The sequence below is a fragment of the Somniosus microcephalus genome, chromosome 1, assembly GCF_052327205.1.
Source record: "Somniosus microcephalus isolate GS21.2 chromosome 1, FLI_Smic_1.0, whole genome shotgun sequence".
NCBI classification, from domain to species: Eukaryota; Metazoa; Chordata; class Chondrichthyes; order Squaliformes; family Somniosidae; genus Somniosus; species Somniosus microcephalus.
In genome coordinates, this window is record NC_140987.1 from 35227037 (window position 1) to 35244063 (window position 17027).

Below are 17027 nucleotides of genomic sequence, written 5' to 3' on the forward strand. Positions count from 1 at the left end.
GTCGGGCCAAGCGGTTGCGAGGCACGGCCCAAGTGAGCCCAACTTACCTGCCGCTCCGGCGGGGCGGGAGCGGGATTGGGAGCCGTAATGTGGGGGTTTCTTTTGCTGCTGCTGTCCTTGGAAAAAAAATGGCGGTGAAGTTTAGGGAGACTGGAGGATTAGGACCCGCCCGTGACGCACTGATTGGTCACTCAACGCTAATGAGAGGTAGGATTGGTCAACTGCTAATGAGTGGATTTTTGAACGTTTTTTGTATACTGTCCAAACAATTTTTGTCTGACGAAAAAGTAAATACGCCTATGAGAGTCCCCTAACAATAAGCTTTCTTTCGATATAACATACGTGTAGGTATGCTCTATAACTTTTGATTGTATAGCTGGACAGAGCGAGCCAGCCAGACAGAGCGAGGATATATATATATATAGATTAAGCATTTTTGACGTAGCATAAAGGGAGAGGCGGAGATGGTCCACGGACTAGACTGGAGCGATGGCAGCAGCATAAAAGGAGCTGAGCGGCGATTCACAAAAACACAAGGAGTGACGTCACAGGATAGCTGGTAACTAAATGGTTGATTGGTAAAGGTGTCACTTTTTTTCTCCAAGTTAGGGGCTGGGGTTAAATAGCTGTTATGGGGTAAAGCAGGAGCCTGGAGATTAGTAACTGTTAATAACTTGAATTAGATACATCTTTGTCTTAAATTTCTGTAAAGTTAGTTAATAGTCGAATAAATAAAGGCATGGCAGGGCAGCTCGGTCCAGCGGAATGCACTCACTGTGCCATGTGGGACCTCCAGGATGCTTCCAGTGTCCTGCACAACCACGTGTGCAGGAGGTCGAGTTTCTGAGCTCGAGCAGCAGCTGGCATCACTGCGGTGCATCCATAAGGCAGAACTACGTGGATAGCAAGTTTCAGGAGGTGGTCGCCCCACAGCTAAGTAGTGTGCAGGCAGCAAGGGAATAGGTGACCACCAGACAGAAGAGGAGGACCAGGGAGGTAGTGCAGGAGTCCCCTGAGTGCATCTCGCTCTCCAACCAATATTCATTTCTGAGTACTGGTGAGGGCGATGGTTCCTCTGATGAGTACAGCCAGAGCCAAGTCCATGGCACCATGGATGGCTCAGCTGTACGGGGGGGGGGTGGAGGAGGAGGAAGATGATAGGAAAAGCAATAGTGGGAGGGGATTCGATGGCTAGAGGAGCAGACAGGTGTTTCTGCAGCCGCAGATGTGAATCCAGGATGGTATTTTGCCTCCTTGGTGCCAGGGTTAAGGATGTCACTGAGCGGCTGCAAAACATTCTGGGGGTCGTTGGGGGTGGGGGTGGGCGGGGGGGGGGGGGAAGGAGCGTGAACAGCCAGAGGTTGTGGTCCATATCGGTACCAACGACATAGGTAGAAAGCAGGATGAGGTCCTGCAGGCAGATTTTCGGGAGCTAGGAAAGAGATTAAAAAGCAGGACCTCAAAGGTAGTAATCTCCGGATTACTCCCGGTGCCACATGCTAGTGAATATAGAAACAGGAGGATAGAGCAGATGAATGCCTGGCTGGAGAGATGGTGCAGGAGGGAGGGCTTCAGATTCCTGGGGCATTGGGGCCGGTTCTAGGGGGAGGTGGGACCTGTACAGGCTGGATGGGGGTTGTACCTCAACAGAGCCGATGCCAAAATCCTCACTGGGACGTTTGCTGTTGTTGTTGGGGAGGGTTTAAACTAAGTTTGGCAGGGGGATGGGCACCAGGATGTAGCATTCGAAAGAGAAACAAAGGGCACAAAGGATTGAGAGACAAATAGCAATAAAGTAAGAAACAGTAAGGTATTTGGTGGGGTCAGACTAAGAGCGAACACGGGATGGTCTAAGATAGGTTTACAGTGTATGTATGTGAATACACGAAGCATAGTAAACAAGGTTTGTGAGCTGTAGGTGCAAAAAGCCACATGGGAATATGACTTCGTGACTATAACGGAGACCTGGCTCAAAGGGCAGGATCGGGTATTAAATATTCCTAGATATAAGGTGTTCAGGAAAGATAAGGAAGGAACGATAGGAGGTGCTGTGGCTATTGGTTAAGGAGAGTGTTCGTGCTGGAGACCGAGGATGTCCTGGAGGGGTCAAGGACAGGATCTATATGGCTAAAGTTAAGAAATAATAGAGGTGCCATTACACTACTAGGTGTATTCTATAGGCCACCAACTAATGGGGAAAAATATGGAGGAGCAAATTTGCAGAGAAATGAGAGAGATGCAAGAACTATGGAGTAGTGATAGTGGGGGACTTCAACTATCCTAATATTGACTGGGATAGTAATAGTGTAAATGACAGAGGGGGGAAAATTTCTGAAGTGTGTTCAGGAGAACTTTCTTGATCATTATGTTTCCGGCCCAACAAGGAAGGAGGCATTGCTGGATCTGGTTCTGGGGAATGAGGTAGGTCATGTGGAGCAAGTGTCAGTAGGTGAACAGTGATCGATTAGCTATGGAAAAGGACAGGGACCAATCTAGAGTAAAAATACTTAATTGAAGGAAGGCCAATTTCAGTGGGATGAGAATGGATCTAGCCTGTGTAAATTGGAATCAAAGATTGGCAGGCAAAACTGTAATGGAACAATGAGCTGCCTTTAATGAGGAAATAGTTTGGGTACAGTCGAGGTACATTCTTACTAGGGGAAAAGGTAGGGCAACTAAAGTCAGAGCTCTGGACAGGCTGGGGTTGTTTTCCTTGGAACCGAGAAGGCTGCGGGGGGACCTGATTGAGGTGTACAAAATTATGAGGGGCATAGATAGGGTAGATAGAAAAGAACTTTTCCCCTTAGTAGAGGGGTCAATAACCAGGGGGCATAGTTTCAAGGTAAGGGGCAGGAGGTTTAGAGGGGATTTGAGGAAAAACTTTCACCCAGAGGGTGGCTGGAATCTGGAACTCACTGCCTGAAAGGGTGGTAGAGGCAGGAACCCTCAACATTCAAGAAGCATTTAGATGAGCACTTGAAACGCCATAGCATACAAGGCGACGGACCAAGTGCTGGAAAATGGGATTAGAATAGACAGGGCTTGATGGCCGGCGCGGACACGATGGCCGAAGGGCCTCTTTCTGTGCTGTATAACTCTATGACTCACTGGATGACGAAAGAGAGAATAAGATGAAGCAGAAAGAGTGCATATGACATGTCAGGTCGAGAATACATCTGAGAATCGGGCTAAATATAGAAAGTTCAGAGGAGAAGTGGGAAAAAAAAATAAGAGGGGCAAAGAGAGGGTATGAGAATAGAATGGCAGCTAACATAAAAGGTAATCCAAAAGTTTTCTATAGGCATATAAATAGTAAACGGGTAATAAGGGGTGGGTCGGTCTGATTAGGGACCAAAAAGGAGACCTACGCATGGAGGCAGAAGGTAAGGCTGAGGTGCTTGTAAATGAGTACTTTGCATCTGCCTTCACCAAGGAAGAAGATGCTGCCATAGACATAGTGAAGGAGGAGGTAGAGGAGATACTGGATGGGATATAAATTGATAGAGGAGGTACTAGAAAGGCTGCTGAACTTAAAGTAGATAAGTCACCAGGACCGGATGGGATGCATCCTAGGACGTTGAGGGAAGTGAAAGAAGAAATCGTAGAGGTACTGGCCATAATCTTCCAATCCTCCTTAGAAACGGGGGTGATGCCAGAGGACTGGAGAATTGCAAATGTTACACCCTTGTTCAAAAAAAGGTGTAAAGATAAACCCAGCAACTACAGGCCAGTCTCTTTAACCTCGGTAGTTCCCCAGGGGTCGCTTCTCGGACCGCTGTTTTTCTTGATATAAATGACTTGGATGTGGGTGTACAGGGCACAATTAAAAAATTTGCAGCTGACGCAAAACTTGGAAGTACAGTGAACAGTGAGGAGGATAGTGATAGACTTCAAGAGGACTTAGACAGGCTGGTGGAATGGGCGGACATGTGGCAGATGAAATTTAACACAAAAGTGCGAAGTGATATATTTTGGTAGAAAGAATGATGAGAGGAAATCTAAACTAAAGGATACAATCCTAAAAGGGGTGCATGAACAGAGAGACCTAGGGGTATATGTGCACAAACGTTGAAGGTGGCAGGGCAGGTTGAAAAAGCAGTTAAAAAAGCTTACGCGATCCTGGGCTTCATGAAGAGGTATAGAGTATAAAAGCGTGGAAATTATGATGAATCTGTATAAACACTGGTTTGGCCTCAACTGGATTATTGTGTCCAATTCTGGGCACCACACTTTAGAAAGGATGGGAAGGCCTTAGAGAGGGTACAGAAAAGATTTATGAGAATGATTTCAAGGATGAGGGACTTCAGTTACGTGGATATACTGGAGAAGCTGGGGTTGTTCTCCTTAGAGCAGAGAAGATTGAGAGGAGATTTGATGGAGGTGTTCAAAATCATGAGGGGTCTGGACAGAGTAGATAGAGAGAAACTGTTCCATTGGCGGAAGGGTCGAGAACCAAAGGACACTGATTTAAGGTGATTGGCAGAGGAGCCAAAAGCGACATGAGGAAAAACTTTTTTACTCAGCAAGTCATTGGGATCTGGAATACACGGCCTGAAAGGGTGGTGGAGGCAGACTCGATCACTGCTTTCAAAAGGGAGTTGGATAAGCACCTGAAGGAAAACAAATTGCAGGGCTACAGGGAAAGGGCGGGGGAGTGGGACTAGCTGAAGTGCTATTGCAGAGAGCCAACACGGGCTCGACGGGCCGAATGGCCACCTTCTGTACTGTTACGATTCTATGAAGTGTAGTCACTTGTAATAAAGAAAACGTGGCAACCAATTTACACATGGCAAGATCCCACAAACAGCCAAGAAACAATGATCAGATAATCTGTTTTAGGGATAAATTTTGGGCCGTACATTGAAGAGAACTCCCCTGCTCTCCTTCGAATAGTGCCTTGGGATCTTTTATATCCAACTGAGGGCAGGCGGAGCCTCAGTTTAACGTGGCATCCGAAAGATGACTCCTCCGACAGTTCAGCTCTTCCTCAGCACTGCACTGATGTGTCCGCTTAGATTCTGCGCTCAAATCTCTGGAGTGGGACTTGTACCATGACCTTCTGTGGTTTAGATTCAGATTAAAGCACCTTATGTTTTGCTCCAATATGCCTTTATTACCAAACTGACAAGAGTAACCCTTGTGACAAGCAGGTAGTGTAGTGACTATATTACGGGGCCCATAACCCAGTGGCCCAGTAATATAGATGATGGATTTAGGCTCCAGTCTCTTGGGAGACGTGGACTTGTATCCCACCGCTGCTATAATTTGTGAGGAAAAAATGGCCTCCTTCAGTGCTGTAGCCATTCTATGATTCTATAATAACCCAGAAGTCTGGACTAATAATCCACAGAAGTTCAGATTTCACCATGTCAGTTTCAGAATTTGAATTCAGTTTAAAAATAAATAAATCTGGAACTAATGCTGGTATTGTGGCAGAGCCACCAGGGGGACTCTGATCTAATGTGCATAATTATCTTTAACAAATTATTAGCTACAGAATGAATCTGTATCTTTGTTCATATCATTGCATGTACATAGCACGGTCCCTTTAAGAATGAGACCAAATGCGATGACGTCATCACGTTGATCACGTGATCCTCCAGCGGTGGGAAAACGTGATGACGTCATGACGTCAGGCTGGGGAGCCGCCCTAGCCAGTCCTCATGGAGCCAGCATAGAGTACAGACCTGTAATGTAGTTCTCCTGTGTTTTCGTTTTAAACTCTTGATTAGTATTAAACATCGTTTGTTTGATAGACTGACTCGACCTCAGTCCTTTAGTTAGGAATCTAGCCATTCCTACAGTGGTGACCCCGAATTTTCGTGAACAATTTTCGCGGAAGAGGCGAAGCGTGACAAAACATGGAAGCGAACTCTGTGGCTTTGAAGCTCCCACAGTTTTGGGAACAACAGGCGGCCTCCTGGTTCGTCCGAGCAGAAGCACAATTCAATCTCCGAAACATCGTTGCGGATCAGACCCGTTACCTTTTACGTGGTCTCTGCACTCGACAGCTCCACGGCCTCACAGATCATCAGCCTGCTCGAAAATCCCCCGGTTGACAGCAAGTATAATACTATTAAAGCGCGGTTAATACAGGTCTTCGGGCTCTCGAAGGCGAAGCATGCCCGCCGGCTACTCGCTTTGCCCGGGCTTGGCGATTCCAAGCCATCTGAGTTAATGAGCCAGATGCTCACGCTCCTTGGCTCAGAACCACTATGTTTCCTCTTTCGGGAGTTATTCCTGAGTCAACTACCCGAGCAGGTTCAGGCTGCCCTCGCCAGATCGGAAGCCACAGATTGCGCAGCACTTGCTGCAGAAGCAGATACGATTTATGCAGTCACGCAGCAATTCTGCACTGCCGCGAGGCACCCCTGCCCCGCGAATGCTGCCCCGACGCCTCCATCCCCCGGCTTGTGTTTTTACCACGCCCGTTTCGGCGCGAAAGCCAGAGGCTGCCGCCCTCCCTGCCGTTTCGCGCCTAAAAAAAACCCGACTTCAACACCAGCAGCAACTCCAGAAAAGGAGGACTGAGTCTGAGCGACGATCTGCGGCCGCGATGGCGATTGGAAATTCCGGGAAGCTCCTCTACATTACAGATTCCCCCTCTGGCCGGCGCTTTTTATGCGACACCGGGGCGCAGTGTAGCATCCTTCCTGCCTCAGCACTCGATATTCAGATATTCAGTCTGGGATGCACGGCCTCTCCCTCGTGGCAGCTAATGGCGAGCCCATTCGTTCCTTTGGCAAACGGCGGGTCCAGGTGTGCTTCGGCGGGCAACGGTTTCAGTGGGAATTTATTACAGCCAAGGTTTCGCAAGCCATCCTCGGCGCGGATTTCTTATGTGCCAACAGCTTCTTGGTGGATGTAAGAAATCGTTGATTGGTCAACGCGGCCACCTTCCACTCCATCCCTTGCTTCCGCAACGTCGCACACTGTCTCCTGCGCATTGTCCTCGCCGGACGAGTTCACTCGCCTATTAGGTGAAATCCCGGAGCTGACCAAGCCCACTTTCTCCTCCTCGGCCACTAAGCATGGTGTCGAACACCACATTACTACGGCTGGCTCTCCGGTTTATGCGCGAGCTCGGCGCCTGGAACCCGGCAAGCTCGCGGCTGCGAAGGCAGAGTTTGCTGCGATGGAACGGCTGGGGATTATTCGCCGGTCGAATAGTCCCTGGTCCTCGCCTCTCCACATCGTCCCGAAGCCCGGCGGTGGATGGCGGCCATGCGGGGACTACTGATCGGTACCCGATCCCGCATATACAGGATTTCTCCGCCCATTTGGCGGGAAACTCAATCTTCTGCAAGGTCGACCTCGTCCGTGGCTACCACCAAGTTCCCGTACACCCGCAGGACGTCCAAAAAACGGCTGTCATCACTCCCTTTGGACTGTTCGAGTTTCTACGGATGCCATTTGGGCTCAAGAACGCCGCACAGGCTTTTCAACGACTAATGGACTCGGTCCTGTGGGATCTTCCCTTTTTTTTATTTGTCTACCTTGACGACATCCTGATGGCCAGCTCTACCAAAGAGGAACACGTCTGCCATCTCCGCACCCTCTTTCGGCGCCTCAGCCAGCATGGCCTCATAATCAACTCGGCCAAGTGTCAGTTCGGCCTACAACAGATTGACTTCTTGGGCCACCGCATTACTTCGGAGGGCGCGATTCCGCTGCAGTCAAAGGTCGAAGCAATTACGGCATTCCCAAGGCCGCAGTCCACCAAGGCTCTTCAAGAATTCCTGGGCATGGTGAATTTCTACCACCGCTTTGTGCCCAAGGCAGCACGACTCATGCAGCCCCTCTACGAGGCCCTCAAAGGCAAGGCCGGAAAGGATACAATAGCCTGGACGGTCGAAATGGACAACGCTTTCGACAACACAAAAACCGCTCTAGCCAATGCAACTATGTTGGCGCACCCTCTGCCAGGTGCCACCATCGCCCTTACCACCGACGCTTCCGACTATGCCATAGGCGCTGTGCAGGAACAGTGGGTCAACTGGACGTGGCAACCAATGGCATTTTTCAGCTGCCAACTCCGGTGCAACGAACGCAAATACAGCACTTTCGACCGGGAGTTGCTGGCGCTGTTCCTGGCTATCCGCCATTTCCGTTTTTTGTTTGAAGGACGTCCCTTCACTGCGTTTGTAGATCACAAACCACTGACCTTCGCCATGGCCAAGACCGCCGAACCGTGGTCGGCTCGACAGCAGCGACAGCTAACTGTCGTGAATTCTGAAATGAAAGACGTCCAACACATAGCTGGCAAGGACAACTTGGTAGCTGATTGCCTTTCTCGCGCGACCGTACGGGCGGTTCAGCTGGGCATCGATTATGCCCTCATGGCTACCGATCAGGCATCCGACCTTGAAACACAGGCGTATCGCACCGACACCTCTAGCCTCCAACCGACGGATGTGCAATTCCACGCTGCAGGCACCTTGTTACTCTGCGATGTCTCCATGGGAGATCCCCGCCCGATCGTTCCAGTCGCCTGGTGCCGCAAAGTTTTTGACGCCATACATGGGCTTTCACATCCTGGCATGAAGGCATCTCAAAAATTAATGTCGGCTAAGTTCGTCTGGAGAGGAATGCGCAAGGATATCCGCGGCTGGGCTAACGCCTGCGTCGTCTGTCAAACGTCTAAGGTGCAACGTCATGTTAAGGCCACGTTCGCAGTACCAGAACGTCGATTCGACCATGTCAACGTGGACCTCGTCGGGCCGCTTCCACCGTCGCAGGGGTTCACACACATCCTCACCATGGTCGATCATACTACTAGATGGCCAGAGGCAGTTCCTCTGGCGCCTACTACGTCCGCTGATGTCGCCAGAGCATTCCTCTCATGGGTCGCACGTTTCGGCGTTCCGGCGGACATTTCTTCAGACCACGATCCACAGTTCTCTTCCGAGCTCTGGAACGCTGTGGCCCAGGGTCTCGGCACCAAGCTTCACTGCACCACGGCCTAGCACCCGCAAGCAAACGGTTTGTGCGAACGTTTCCACAGATCGTTACAGGCGTCGCTGAGGGCCAGCCTCCAAGGCACCGGATAGGTGGATAAGCTTCCGTGGGTCATGTTGGGTCTCCGCACGGCACCCAAAGAGGACCTGCAATCGTCCGCCGCAGAGCTCGTGTAGGGCCAGCCACTCCGCGTACCAGGAGATTTCCTGCCGCTTCCAACTGAGCCGTGGTCCGCAGCCGAACAACTCGGCAGCCACCGGGAAACAGCCAGGGCTTTTGCGCCTATCCCAACTTCGCATCACGGCCTTCCATCTTCACACGTACCAGCGGAGCTAAAGAATGCTGAATTTGTATTCATTCGTCATGATGCCCATAGGGATTCGCTCAAGGCCCCTTACACAGGCCCTTTTCGCGTACTGGAGACAGGCGACAAGAGTTTCTCTGTAGACATCGGTGGTAAACCCGACCACATAGCCATTGACCGTCTCAAACCGGCACACCTGGACATCGACCGGCCGGTAGAGACTGCACAGCCACCACGACGTGGTCGACCTCCCGCTGCATCCACGCCAGACCGAAGGCTTCCAGCCCGCCCGCTGTTCAACAACGTCCACTCCAAGAATACAGGAGTCGCTCTGACAGGCTTGTCAGACCTCCTAGTCGATTGACTTTTACTGTTAAAGACAATTCTGGGGGGGCGCATGTGTCGGAGCCACCAGGGGGACTCTGATCTAATGTACATAATTATCTTTAACAAATTATTAGCTACAGAATGAATCTGTATCTTTGTTCATATCATTGCATGTACATAGCGCGGTCCCTTTAAGAATGAGACCAAACGCGATGACGTCATCACGTTGATCACGTGATCCTCCAGCGGTGGGAAAACGTGATGACGTCAGGCTGGGGAGCCGCCCTAGCCAGTCCTCATGGAGCCAGCATAGAGTACAGACCTGTAATGTAGTTCTCCTGTGTTTTCGTTTTAAACTCTTGATTAGTATTAAACATCGTTTGTTTGATAGACTGACTCGACCTCAGTCCTTTAGTTAGGAATCTAGCCATTCCTACAGTATAAGTAAAAGTGACCACCAAGCTGTCAGATTGTCATAAAAACCCAACTGATTCACGTATGTTCTTTCAGGAAGGAAAACTGTTGTCCTTGCCCAGCCTCGTAACTGCCCTCTGACGTTGCCTAGCAAGCCACTCTGTTGTATCAAATCGCTACAAACAATTCAGGGTAACTATGGATGGGCAGTAAATGTTGGCCTTGCCAGCGTCAGGGGAACTAGAGACTGGGTGGTTAACATGGGGTTTATGGGGCAGAAACCGCCCATGGGCTGTAGTTTAGACTGCCTTGCTGTACATAGACCCACCAGGCTGCTCTTGATCGCCTGGCTATTGAACGGAAAGAGATAAAGTTTATTAGCCTTTGTAATGGGTTACAGGAAACCTTCCACCAATAATGCCAAGAGGAAGAAGTTTGTCCTCTGGTATTCGTCCAGACATTTGGACGTATTCTTGTGTGAGATGCCAGGAATTTGAACTTGAGATCAAACGCTATCAAAGTCCATATTTTTGAGAAATATCTTTCATATTTTCAGAAAGGCACTCTTGGGAAATCTTAGACTTCACTTTATGAAAGGAGCATGGCAATGTCCAGCTTGATTTCCTCTCGGTGTCTCTTTGAGATGTAAATTTTGTCCTCAATGTATTTATCATACTTTTCAAACTCCTTCATTCTCGGACTTGATTACATTGCAAGCAGCCTCTTCAGCAATCTCCAGGCATTGACCGTCGTTCGCCCACTCCTGGCGTGGCATGATAACCAGGTGGTTCTTTGACCAGAGAGTGCTTGGTGCTGACGCCGGGTGCTCAAAGTAGATTTCCAGCACTAACTTTCCTCACCCTGATGAAAACAAAAAAAAACTCTCAAAATTCTAAACTGGAAAAAGGGACAATGTGCGTTGTGATTTCTGCTGGTTAAAGTCCCATGCAAACAAAATCCATGTGAGAACTGCCCAACTTCTGATTGATCAAGAGTGATGTATAGTAACTCATTTAGTGTATTTAACTTGGAACTTTTTTTTTAAATTGAGGGAAAAAGTTGAAAGGAGATATAATACAGGTATTTAAAATGTCGACAGACACAGATAATGCAAATGTAAGAAGGTTGTATAATATAACTGAGCCCAGAGCTGTAGGATCTAATAAGCTTCAAGATTGTTTTCCTGTAGGCTAGTTGCCCATTAGAAGCAGTTCATGCTGTAATCATTAATTCTAAATATAGGACCATAGAAGTTTATAGCAGAGCAGGAAGCCATTCAACCCATCGTGTCTGTGCCAGCTCTTTGCTAGAGCAATCCAAAGTGAATCCAGCTGCTCCACACTCTTTCCCATCGTCCAGTGTCTCTTGTTTCTAACTTGTCCAATTTTCCCATATAAGATGCAGTGGCCTCTGCCTCAATCACTCCCTGGAGCAAAGCATCAATCACCAACAATCCTCTCTCTGCGCAGAGAATTTTCTCCCCACCTGTTTCCTCGTTCTCTCGGCGACCTATTTAAATTGATGGCCCCTCGTCATTGACCAACTAGAGGAAATAGTCTAATTCTGTTCACCCTATCAAAATTCTTCAGAATTTTAAAAACCTCTCTTAAATCTCTTCTAAGCCTTCGTTCTACTGGAACTCGTCACATTATTTCAAATCTCTCCTCCTAACTATAGTTTTCCTTCCCAGGCATCATTCTGGTAAATATGCTGTATGCTTTGTGGCTTTAGTGTCAGCTGTGGCTCAGTGGGTAGCACTCTCGCCTCTGAGTCAGAAGGTTGTGGGTTCAAAGTCCCACTCCAGAGACTTCAGCACAAAGATCTAGGCTGACACTCCAGTGCAGTACTGAGGGAGTGCTGCACTGTCGGAGGTGCCGCCTTTCGGATGAGACGTTAAACCGAGGCTCCGTCTGCCCTCTTGGGTGGACGTAAAAGATCCCATGACAGTATTTTTCAATGAAGAGCAGGGGAGTTATCGCCGGTGTCCTGGAGCCAATATTTATCCCTCAACCAACATAAAAAACAGATTATCTGGTCATTATCACATTGCTGTCTGTGGGAGCTTGCTGTGCACAAATTGGCTGCCAGTTTTCCTACATTACAACAGTGACTAAACTTCAAAAGTACTTCATTGGCTGTAAAGTGCTTTGGGGCATCTGGTGGTCATGAAAGGCGCTATATAAATGCAAGTCTTTTTTTTCTTTTTAATGTGCTTCCTATAATGGGGGTGCCCAAAACTGCGCACACTACTCTTAGCTTGTGGTCGAACCAATATATTGTACAATTTGCCATTACTAATTTACTTTTGTATTACATCACTATTTATAAAACATGTTGGAAAGTGATATGGATAGTTTGAGATGATTAAATAATCCATGGGACACAGTGATTTTTGTGCTGATCAAATTTTCATCTCTGAAATTGCCGTCTGGAAAAACAACTGCCCAGGCTCGAGTAGTGGTGGTGGATAGATGTGGAGCTTTAGTCAATCAGGAGGAGTTTAGTAGTACTTTACCTTGGGGTAAAGCCCAAGATACGGTAGATTTTATATGGTCTATGAAAGGAAAGGTTTCATGGGTCAAATGGCCTATGTTAATATTCTGGTGCCCTATTTGCTTAAGGAGAACTTGCCACTTCTTTCTGTGCCAGGATTTACAGGAAACTCTTTCTTTATCCGGCACCAACGGGACCAGCGTGCTGCCGGTTGATCAAAAAGTCCGGATTACAGAGAGGTATACTTACCAAGGTACGAGAGCCCCGTACACGGCCACAGATCCAGGAGTCCCTGTTGCACGGTCACAAGTGCAGGAACCCCGGTTACACGGCCACTAATATATAGTAAAACTTACCTGAACCCACTCCTGAATTTTGCCGGTTAAGAGAGATTTAGGTGCCGGTTAAAAAAGTTTCCTGTCGATAAGTTAGTTACATTTTTGAATCCAGTTTTTGTTTTTTTCCCCATCCTCTTTTGAAGGCAATAGCTTGTGCTGGCTGCCCTCCAGTACCTCCTCTAGATGCCCATTCTTGATGTATGTGTAAAGACGGTAGACCATTTAATCACTTAAAGTTTGTAGAGATGCACTTTGCAGTAGAGTTTGCTGGTTGGAAAGCAGGAGTAGGAACCCAGATTGATTTTTATCCGCCCCCCCCCCCACTCCAGCCCAGAGGCACTGAAGTGAATTGCAGCAGCTCAACTACTATCCCAACGGAGATCCTCTAATTCTGTGTAGAGAAAGAATCAAACCTAGGACTTCCAGGTCTCTGGTTTTATTACTACAATAAGAAGGTCCACTGCTTTTAGTCACTAGGGGGAGCTTTTGATAACTCTCTTTTCCACAAACATCTTCCTGTTGCACGGTATCACTTAGCAACTGGAGTAGCAGATGCATAGACTGGACGATCGAGGGTTAATCATTTGATTCCCGGTTGGTTCTGTTAATCGAGATGTCCCTGTTGTCTATTTATGGCAGATGCTTTCTGTTTGGCTCCAGTAAGGAAAATGTCAGCTGGTATCATTCAAGTCCGACAACGCCAGAACTTTGCTGACAACTTTCTCTCATGGCTTAGCCTCTGAATGTTTTTGTCGAGGGGAGGGGGAAGGATTACGGCCACTGATAGTTATAGGATAGATTTTGTAAATAAGCTCAGGGTTACATTAACCAGTGCTACGAGTAAAATAGACAGAATTAAACATCAAATATCTAATGCCTTTGAAGTGCATATCATTTGAAGTTGATTTTGCTTTTATACACATAGTTAATGACTGCAGAGTAGAAATTTATTGCCGAGTAACTGGATCTTCAGATTGAACGAAAGGCCAGCCACAGTAGCAAATGCAAGTCTTTCAGAAAGAGAGTTGGTAAATTTTTAATTGGATATTTAGACTAAGTTTATAAGACAACTGTTGCCAATGCAGTGGACCAATTCTATTAAAATGTCAAAATATCCAATATCAAAATAAATTAGAACAGAACCATTTTACCGTAGCATCCATTCTGGTTAAGTTGTTACGAGTGGAGGTTTGCTTTCAGTTGATGTCAATGTTGAGTCAGACAGCTGTAATTTATATATCAATTTAGATTGTTTTTTGAATGATATACATGGTTCTTTAAGTGTTATATTTCATTTCAACAGAACGATCTTCCTATACGAATTAAATTGATGTTTAGTGCCCTGATTATAAAATAATATTTTTTCTGATTTGTAATGCGGTTCAAAGCTCCGAACTCTAATGTCTTGAGTGCAAATTCATTGGCCTTGAGATTATATTGTGCAGCAGGTTTGTGATTTAAATTAAAAGGATCGAAATATCTACTAAAACAGCAGTGAGAGAAATTGAAGGCGAATGAGTTAAATGTTCATACCTATTATCCAGACATAATTTCAAGGCCTTTCTATTTTTTTTTGATGGCTGTGTATTAATGATGCTTGCACCATTCATACGTGGGATATGCTGGGAATGGGAGAGATCGGTTCATAGGCAAGGGAATTTTTTTTGAATGAGAAGCTGCTTAACAGACTGGATGAAATTTCAACGTGCGCTAGATTCAGCCTATGGATGATGGGCTCCCCGGCTCCAGGCTCACACATGAAGACTTGCTGAATGGTGTTTGTGGAGCATCGAAATATAGAAGATAGGAGCAGGAGTAGGCCATTCGGCCCCTCAAGCCTGCTCCACCATTCAATGAGATCATGGCTGATCATCCAAATTCAGTACCCTGTCCCTGCCTTCTCCCTATATCCCTTGATCCCTTTAGCCTTAAGAAATATATCTAGCTCCTTCTTGAATATATTTAATGAATTGGCCTCAGCTGCCTTCTGTGGTAGAGAATTCCACAGGTTCACCACTCTCGGTGAAGAAATTCCTCCTCATCTCAGTCCTAAATGGCTTACCCCTTATCCTTAGACTGTGACCCCTGGTTCTGGACTCCCCGACCATCGGGAACATCCTTCCTGCATTTAGCCTGTCTAGTCCTGATAGAATTTTATAAGTTTCAATGAGATCCCCCCCCCATTCTTCTAAACTCTAGCGAATATAAGCCTAATCGACCCAATCTGTCCTTATACGTCATTCCTGTCATCCAGGTATCAGTCTGGTTAATCTTCGCTGCACTCCCTCCATGGCAAGAACATCCTTCCTCGGTTAAGGTGACCAAAACTGCACACAATACTCGAGGTGTGGTCTCACCAAGGCCCTGTACAACTGCAGCAAGACATCCTTGTTCCTGTACTCAAATCTTCTCACCATGAAGGCCAGCATACCATTTGCCTTCTTAACCGCCTGCTGCACCTGCATGCTTACCCTCAGCGACTGGTGCACAAGGACACCAGGTCTTGTTGCACTTCCCCTTTTCCCAATCTATTGCCGTTCAGATAATCTGTCTTCCTGTTTTATATATTGTGAATAGCTGGGGTCCTAGCGCCGATTCCCTGCAGTACCCTACTAGTCACTGCCTGCCACTTGGAAAAAGACCCGTTTATTCCAACTCTTTGCTTCCTGTCTGCCAACCAGTTCTCTATCCAAGCCAGTACCTTACCCCCAATCCCATGTGCTTTAACTTTGCATGCTAATCTTTTATGCGGGACCTTATCGAAAGCCTTCTGAAAGTCCAAATATACCTCATCCCCTGGTTCTCCCTTATCTATTCTACCAGTTGCATCCTCAAAAAATTCTAGTAGAACTGTGCTACAACACGAGTTTAAGCCTTTACAGAGGGGAGGGGGGAACAACAATCAAGTGGGAATCATGGCTAATTTTTCCATACCCATACTACGGGCACTGAGGTCCATTGTTGAACACTACCTTTGTAATTTGCATGGCTGCAATGTTCATTTTTTAACACACACGTTTAATAAAGCATGAGGTCATGAAGAATGCTCTGTCAATATAAAACTACAATTGTTATAACAGACAAATATCTAATGGCCTGGATTTTGCGCTGGGTAATGATGATGAACTGTCAGCGTTTGTCGTCATTACCTCTTTGAAACTGACCGCAACATCAGGATTTAGCGTATGCGCATCTAAACACGGAAATCCTGAAGTTGCAGTCAGTCATTCACTGCTCTGACACTGGCTGCACTGTGGACCCCCCATAACTAGCAATCGGGGAAATCAGTGAAACAGACGGAAACTCGAGCTTTTCTGCGGTAATATCTGTTAAACACCGCATTAAATCTTAAACCTTGTTGGATTAGGTGTAACTGAAGTTTTAACAGCATATTGACTGCTAAACAACTGTTATGGCCTTGAAAAACTCATTTTTATATTTGTGGAAAGTCAAATTGCTCCATTGTGATTAAAAAAATTACTATCTAAAATTTAAAAAATGTTTTTTTTTTTAAGTTTGTTCATTTATATTTTAGCTTCTACTTTATCCCCATGTGAAAGTCCCAATTTTTATTTTGTTCTCTAACATTTTTAAAAAGTGAGGATAAAAGCTGCTTTTTAATTCCTGGTTTGCTGTCTGAGAATTCTTCAATGTGTTTGGCTGCTTAGACAGCTTGTTGACGTCCCTGCAGCTGCTCGCTGGGTACCCCCTTTTCGCAGCGCTACAATTAATTACACATCGAGAAACTTTAAGTTTTAGCCACAGAGATCGCGCGCGCGCCTTTGCTTCGTCGCTGACCGCAAGTTACAGGCCATTATAGCATGGGGTCAGGGAAAATGCTCTCCTGACATAAAATTGCAATTGTTATGCAGTTGAAAAAATTACATGACGCCAATATAAATTTATCAGAAATGGTAAACTATCTCTCCTCGCCCTTCTTGACTTGTCTGCAGCCTTTGACACGGTTGACCACTCCATCCTTCATCAACACCTCTCCACTGTCGTCCAGCTGGGTGGGACTGCACTCGTCAGGTTCCATTCTTATCTATCTAATCGTAGCCAGAGAATCACCTGCAATGGCTTCTCTTCCCACTCTCCCATCATTGCCTCTGGCGTCCCCCAAGGATCTATCCTTGGCCCCCTCCTATTTCTCATCTACATGCTGCCCCTTGGCGACATCATCATAAACACAG

The 17027-nt window shown here is 46.9% G+C and overlaps 2 protein-coding genes across 3 annotated transcripts in view; one reads left to right on the plus strand and one right to left on the minus strand.

Moving 5' to 3' along the window:
• The window catches only part of fbxo8 (F-box protein 8), a 120434-nt gene that overhangs the window by 94012 nt on the left and 9395 nt on the right, over positions 1-17027 (minus strand). The gene's annotated exons all lie outside the window — the stretch shown is intronic.
• The window catches only part of cep44 (centrosomal protein 44), a 71754-nt gene that overhangs the window by 4069 nt on the left and 50658 nt on the right, over positions 1-17027 (plus strand). The window lies entirely within an intron of this gene.